Here is a 7,531-nt window from a genome sequence, read left to right as displayed (position 1 = left end):
TCAGTGGATAGAGCGTCGGCTTGCGGACTGAGGGGTCCCAGGTTCGATTCCGGTCAAGGGCATGTACCTGGGTTGCGGGCACATCCCCAGTAGGAGATGTGCAGGAGGCAGCTGATCGATGTTTCTCTCTCATCGATGTTTCTAACTCTCTATCTCTCTCCCTTCCTCTCTGTAAAAAATCAATAAAATATATATTTTTTTTAAATATATTTTTATTGCCGAAACCGGTTTGGCTCAGTGGATAGAGCGTCGGCCTGCGGACTGAAAGGTCCCAGGTTCGATTCCGGTCAAGGGCATGTACCTGGGTTGCGGGCACATCCCCAGTAGGAGATGTGCAGGAGGCAGCTGATCGATGTTTCTCTCTCATCAATGTTTCTAACTCTCTATCTCTCTCCCTTCTTCTCTGTAAAAAATCAATAAAATATATATATATATATATATATATATATATATATATATATATTGATTGATTTCACAGAGGAAGGAAGAGGGAGAGATAGAAACATCCATGATGAGAGAGAATCATGGATCGGCTGCCTCCTGCAAGTCTCCCACAGGGGATCAAGCCCACAACCTGGGCATGTGCCCTTGACCGGAATCGAACCTGGGACCTTTCAGTTTGCAGGCTGACGCTTTATCCACTGAGCCAAACCAGCTAGGGCTAAGCATTAGATATTTATTAAGAATTTGCAAGTATGCAGAATCTACTAGAATTCAGGGAGAAAAAAATACTTTTAAAAAGTTACAGTCACTATTTTAAAAATTGCAAATGATTTTATAAGGGAGATTTGTATAAACTTGCATACAAATATCCAAAGTAAAGGTTGATAAATAGCACTAGCTTAGCCTGGTAGTATGCTGTGAGATTTAATAAGAGGGAGATATTTGTATAACCAGAGTAGCTGTTTTCATGTCATATTATAACTAAGTTGACTGACCCCATAAGAATTTTGTAGAAATACATTCATTTCCTTGAATTGCTATATTCCCTGCAGCTTTCATTTGCATTATCAGAAATCCAAAGTATGACCAGTGGATGGAGCATGATGATTCTGTAGCTGTTTGGAGAACATTGCAGGAAATAGGACAGGTGCAGAAACATAATAAACCCATCCATCAAGAAGGGCTGTAAAGAAGCATCACTTATACAGAGGACATATCCATGTGACTTTTAGTTCTTTTCCAGGTGAGACTTTGGTACACATGACTATAGTTACGAAATAAAGAAGTTTTCAATTATTGGAAACTAACCAAGCAAAAATACAACTGTTTTTTAGAATATCCTGAGCTTGTTTTTTTAAAAAAGTATTTTCTTGTTCCTCTGCTATTTGGGAATAAGCTTACATTTACAGAATTTAAAAATACACATTTAGCTCTGGCCGGTGTGGCTCAGAGACCCATGTACCAGTAGGTCACTGTTTCGATTCCTGGTCAGAGCATATGCCCAGATTATGGGCTCAATCTCCAGTAAGGGCTGTGCAGGAGGTAGCTGATCCATGTTTCTCTCTCTCCCTCTCCCTTCTTCTCTCTCTAAAATCAATAAAAACATTTTTTAAAATTTTTAATGAGAAAATACACATTTAAAAATTAATACATGGTTATTGAAAAAACATGCACTTAAGTAAATTGAAGATCACAACCCAGAGGTAACCAAAGGCATCTTTAAGGATAAAACATGCCTGGCCCAGACATGCCCAGCCAGTGTTGCTCAGTGGTTGTGCATTGGACTGGTCAGGGCACATGCCCAGGTTTCCGACTCAATCTCCAGTAGTGGCCATGCAGGAGGCAGCAGATCGATGTTTCTCCTCTCTCTCTCTTTTTCTCTTCTCTCTCTCTCTTTTCCCCACCCCCTTGCTCATTTACCTAAAATTACTGCTTTTTTTCTGAAAATTTAATTTTAAAAGCAGTTTGGCCGAAACCGGTTTGGCTCAGTGGACTGAAAGGTCCCAGGTTCGATTCTGGTTGAGGGCATGTACCTGGGTTTAAAAAAAAAAAAAAAGGCAGTTTGAAGGGTTTTTGTTGTTTTCATTTGCTTTTTCATTTTGATTTTAATATTTGGGGGTAGAACTTTTTAATCTTCTCAAGAACATGTTTTTTCTTTTTTGTTTTTCTGCCTTTATGTCATGTGTTCATAAAATATATTTATCTGAAATATTTTTACAGTATTTAATTTTGTACAGTAAATATTTTATCAAACTAGAACTTCTTTTTGGCTGACAAAAGATAGACTGAGAAATTTCTACTTTGATCAGTATTTAAGGTTTTCATTGTGATCTTGGGTATTCGTTGCAGTGCTTAGTGCCTCCCATGCAGTATTTTGTCTTTTTTTTTTAATATATTGTATTGATTTTTTACAGAGAGTAAGGGAGAGGGATAGAGAGTTAGAAACATTGATGGGAAAGAATCATCAATCAGCTGCCTCCTGCACATCTCCTACTGGGGATGTGCCCACAACCAAGGTACATGCCCTTGACCAGAATCGAACCTGGGACCTTTCAATCCGCAGGCTGACACTCTATCCACTGAGCCAAACCGGTTAGGGCAATATTTTGTCTTGAAGAATTAATAATGAACCAAACCAACAAGATCCCTGCGTTTAAGTTTAGTGAAAGAGTCAAATAATTGACAAGCAAATGTATAGTACAACATTTAGTAGCACTGAGAGCTATAAAAAAAATAAAGCAGGGATGGCTGGAGAGAATGACAATGGGTAATATTTTAATAGTTTGGTTACAGAGGTGAAGTTTAAGCAAAAACCTTCTTGAAGAGGGAAAGTGAGCTCTATGGCTGTCTGGTGGAAGAGCGTTCTAGAAAGAGCATACAAAGCTTCCAAGGGAACATGCCTGGTGAGTTCTAAATAGTCCATGGGCATTTAAGATTAATGAATATCCTACTGGTAAGTACAATTTCAGAATTATTATCAGGATGCATCTAGATGTGGCTCTTTATGAATTTTTATAAGCGCTCAAGAATTCTTTTTAATTTAAAGATTCAAGTATTTCATTTCCTCCAGAAAATATTTTATTCATTATTTCTCCAGCTGTTCTATTAATCACTTTTATTCTATTTTAGGTCTTCTGGATTTCTCTCTTCCATATCTCTGATCTTTATTTTCAGAATTCATTCTTCTGTGTATTTTTCCTCTGAATTCTGAGATGTTCTCTTAGGCTCCCTACCACCTCCACTATCTCAATTTCTAACACATCTGGTACCTTCTCTGATAATTCTTAGAAGAAACTATTGTCACAAAACCACTGTCTTCTGTGGCAAAGCACTTACAGAGGTTCTAGTTTCCTTCTCTCATTAACCCCCAACTCTTTCAGTTGCCCCCTTTCTACTCTGGGATTTATTGTTCATTCTTAATGGCAGTAACCACAGGGAACCAATTTACTCTGATAGAAACTTCCATGGGCAGTAAAATAGAACACTTGGGTTTTTATCCCATCTCAGATTTTACTAGCACTGTGGCCTTGGGTGAATCTCGTAACCTCTCAGGCATTCTAGCTTCTCTTCTGTATAATGTGGGAAATATAATAAACTTTAACCCACAGGGTGGTTGTAAAAATAAAAGTAAATGAAAAGTATATATGAATGGCACCAAATCACGTCACCCTGGAATCCTGGGAATCATTTCTGTAACTCTGTATTCTGCCTTCCCCAGGGATAAGCTATCTGTGATCTTCTGTAATTCAGTCCCCAGCACTTGAGTGCTAGTTCCCATCCCCTCTCTCCTACTCAAGATCATTGCTCCAGCAGTTGTCTCCTGGGTTCCTGTCATATCAATTTCTCTCTATGGATTATTCCCATTACTATAAAACATGCCAGAATTTCTCCCACATTCAAAACAAAGAACTCTGCCTGGACCCCATATCCACTGCTACCTCTGTTTTCCTGTTCTTTTCAGCACAGCTCCTTGAAAGGGATGGCTCTTCTGTCTCCAATTCCATTCTCTCCTGAACCCCACTCCACCCAAGCTTTTGTTTCCTCCACTCCAGAGAATCAGCTTTTATCAAGATTTCTAATGATCTCTATAATGCCAAGTGGACAGTTTTCATTTTTTATTTGGCTACTGTTCTCGCCTTCCTTCTTGGTTTACTTTCTTCTTTGGGCTTCCAGTGAAGCCCAAGTCTCTTATTTTTCCTTTTATCCCAGTGGTTTCTCCTTTTCAGACTCCTTTTTTATCTTTTCATCACTCTATTCTTCAACCAAATTTAAGCCCCCTGGCCCTGAATCAGTGTTCAGATTAGGAGACAAATGCAAAGAATGTTTTCAAGAGAAAGGGAAAGGGAAAATTACAAGGAAGGCATTTCTATAAGTGCAGATAAACTAATACAGTGATGCTAATTCTAAAGAATGTTTTTAATTTTCAATTCAATAATCATGATATCTGCTTTCCTATTATCTTTGCAAACAGTTGTTTGAGATACAGTATTGCTTTAGGCCCAGTCCAAAGGTTATTTACCCAGTTTTAACATTCCAAAGGTTTGAGGAGTAAGAATACAAGGCAGTTCCTCTGGGATGGCAACTTCCATTCCATTTTGAAGTGGCTTTGTAGCTGTAACTGGTTTGGCTCATTGGGTAGAGCATCGGCCTGCGGACTGAAGGGTCCCAGGTTCGATTCTGGTCAAGGGCATGTACCTTGGTTGTGGGCACATCCCCAGTAGGGGGTGTGCAGGAGGCGGCTGATCGATGTTTCTAACTCTCGCTCTCTCTTACTTTCTATTAAAAAATCAATTAAAAAATATTTTAAAAAAGAATTATAAAGTGGCTTTGTTTATATTATTTTTTACAGACATTTTCCTTAATTTCACTCACTCTGTATGTGCACTTACTTAGTCTCAGGGCTCTAAATGTCATCTGTACATCAGTAATTTCCAACTTTATATTTCTACATTTGTACTCTATCCTGAACTCCAGAACCAAATGTCTAATGGACACTTGACATTTCCACTTGGGTATGTAATAGTCATCTCAAGTATTAAGGTCTAAAACAGAACTCATAGTGGTTTCACCAAACCTGCTCCTCGTGCAGTCCTTCATGTTAAAAAATAGCAACTTCATACTTCTAGTTGCTCAAGCCCAAAATCTTAGTGTCATCTTGCCTTTATTTTTTTATATATCTAACATTAGCTAATCCTGTCAACTCTGCCTTCAGAGAATATCTAGATTCTAGAATTTGATCTAATCAGTTCTCATCACCTCCACCACCACCACCCTAATGCAAACCGCACTTCCCCCTTGCCAGGATTACTGCAGTGACCTAATGGTCTCCCTGCTTCCTCCACCCCTTTATCCTTTTTGGTTCATTCTCCGTGAGTAATCATTTTAAGTGTAAATCAGATTATGTCATTCCTTGGATTAAAAACATTTCAGTAGCTTCCTGTTTTACTCAAGAGTAAAAACCTAAATTCTTACAATGACATAGAGCCCCATGTGATCAAGATTCCAGCTACTTCTCTGACCCAGATGAGCCTCTGACCCTCTTTCTCTCATATACTTCATTGCAGCCACTCTAGTCTCCTCTGTTGATCAAAGAAAGCCTGCTCCTGCCTTGAGCCTTTGCAATTGTCCCCTTGCTAGGAATGTACCTCCTGTAGATATCTGCATTGCTCACTCACTTCATTCTTATATATCACTTTCTCAATAAAAAGTCTCAGGCTACCCTCCATTGCCCCCAAATTCCCTATCCCCTTCCTCTTTATTTTTCTCCATAAAACTTTGGCCACCTGGCATATAAAAAGAAACAGTATAGACCTAGCCGGTTTGGCTTGGTGGATAGAGCACAGGCCTGCGGACTGAAGGATCCCAGGTTAGATTCCGGTCAAGGGCAAATGCTCGATCCCCAGTGGGGGGCGTGCAGGAGGCAGCCGATCAATGATTCTCTCTCATCATTGATGTTTCTATCTCTCTTTCCCTCTTCCTTCCTCTCTGAAATCAATAAAAATATTTTTTTTTAAAAAACAGTATATTTGCTACTTCCTCTTTCCATTAGAATATAAAAGATTTACTGAGACAGTAAATCTCACATTTATTATCTTCCTCACAGACAAGAAAATGCCAATTGAAGTAGGAATTTAGTAAATAAGAGAGAATTCCCGATTTCTTTTTCTCTCTGCTGGCATGTCCAATTAGATGCCAGAGCCTGTTAATTTTACTTCTTTTTTTTAATATGTTTTTATTGATTTTAGAGAAAGAAACATCGAACATCTATTGGTTGCCTCCCATATGCACCCCAACAAGAGTCTGCACCCAAAACCTGGGCATGTGCCCTGACCAAGAAACGAACCAGCTACCTTTTGGTGGTGCACGAGACAACATTCAACCAACTGAGCCACACTGGACAGGACTAGATTTTACTTCTTCTCTATACCTGAATGTATCCCCTTCCTTCTTGTTTTCACTAACTATCCTGGGGCAGATCCTTAGTTTGCTTGGGAAAGTACAAGCACCTTTCAGTTGATATTCCTAACTTCAGTTTTACTCCTCTCCAATAAAATAATCTGGTCATATTGGCCTTATCACTTCCTTCTTTAAATTCTTCAGTGGTCTTCTACTTATTAATTAATGAAAACCAAACTTTTATATATTCAGTCAGTGTTCATTGGTCACCTATAGCCTTCAGACACCGTGGCAAGTGCCAGTCACAGTGATGATGAGACCTGGTCCTTGCTCTTATAGTTCTTTTATTTCATTCATACACTTTCATTTTCCAACCTCTAAATGTCATCTCCAGCACTGTCATCCTCTAAGTCAGCAGTTCTCAACCTGTGGGTCGCGACCCCTTTGGCCATCGAACGACCCTTTCACAGGGTCGCCTAAAACCATCCTGCATATCAGATATTACATTACGATTCATAACAGTAGCAACATTACAGTTATGAAGTAGCAACGAAAATAATGTTATGGTTGGGTCACAACATGAGGAACTATATTTAAAGGGCCAGAAGGTTGAGAACCACTGCCTAAGTTCTAGAGCTAATTGAATTTAAATTTGGATTAAATTAAGTAAAAATTTTAGTTATCCAGTCATATTAGCTACATGGGGCTAATGGCTACATTATTGACAATACAGATTTCCATCAGCATAGAAAGTTTGTTGGACAGCACACACTGATCTAGACCTTTTCCAAACTATATACGTCATTCCAAATACTCCTCAAACACACCATATAGTTGGTCCACTGTTTTGCCACTGCTTTTTACTCTGCTCAGAATGCTCTTCTGTGCCTTTCCTGACTACTAAATTTTCTGATTTTTAGATCCCAAATCATGCTCTGTATCTTACAGGAAATTTTCCTCGACACCACCCCCATTGGTTACATTAGTCTTCCTCCTGACACCCTCACCATGCTTCTTGCCCCTCTAATTAAAACCAACCTTGCTACCTTCCTTAAAACCCCTGAGATCTCATTACCTGGGGATACAGGCCATTCTCCATAGAACTTCTGCCGTGCTAACTGCTAGTCAGTGAGGAAGCCATGTTCTGCAGGAAAGCAATAGGGAGGGTTTAAATGGAAAATAAGAAGTGCTG

The sequence above is a fragment of the Myotis nattereri genome (assembly GCF_964212035.1).
Source record: "Myotis nattereri genome assembly, chromosome: 15".
Taxonomy (NCBI): domain Eukaryota; kingdom Metazoa; phylum Chordata; class Mammalia; order Chiroptera; family Vespertilionidae; genus Myotis; species Myotis nattereri.
Note: the sequence above shows the minus strand (reverse complement) of the source record.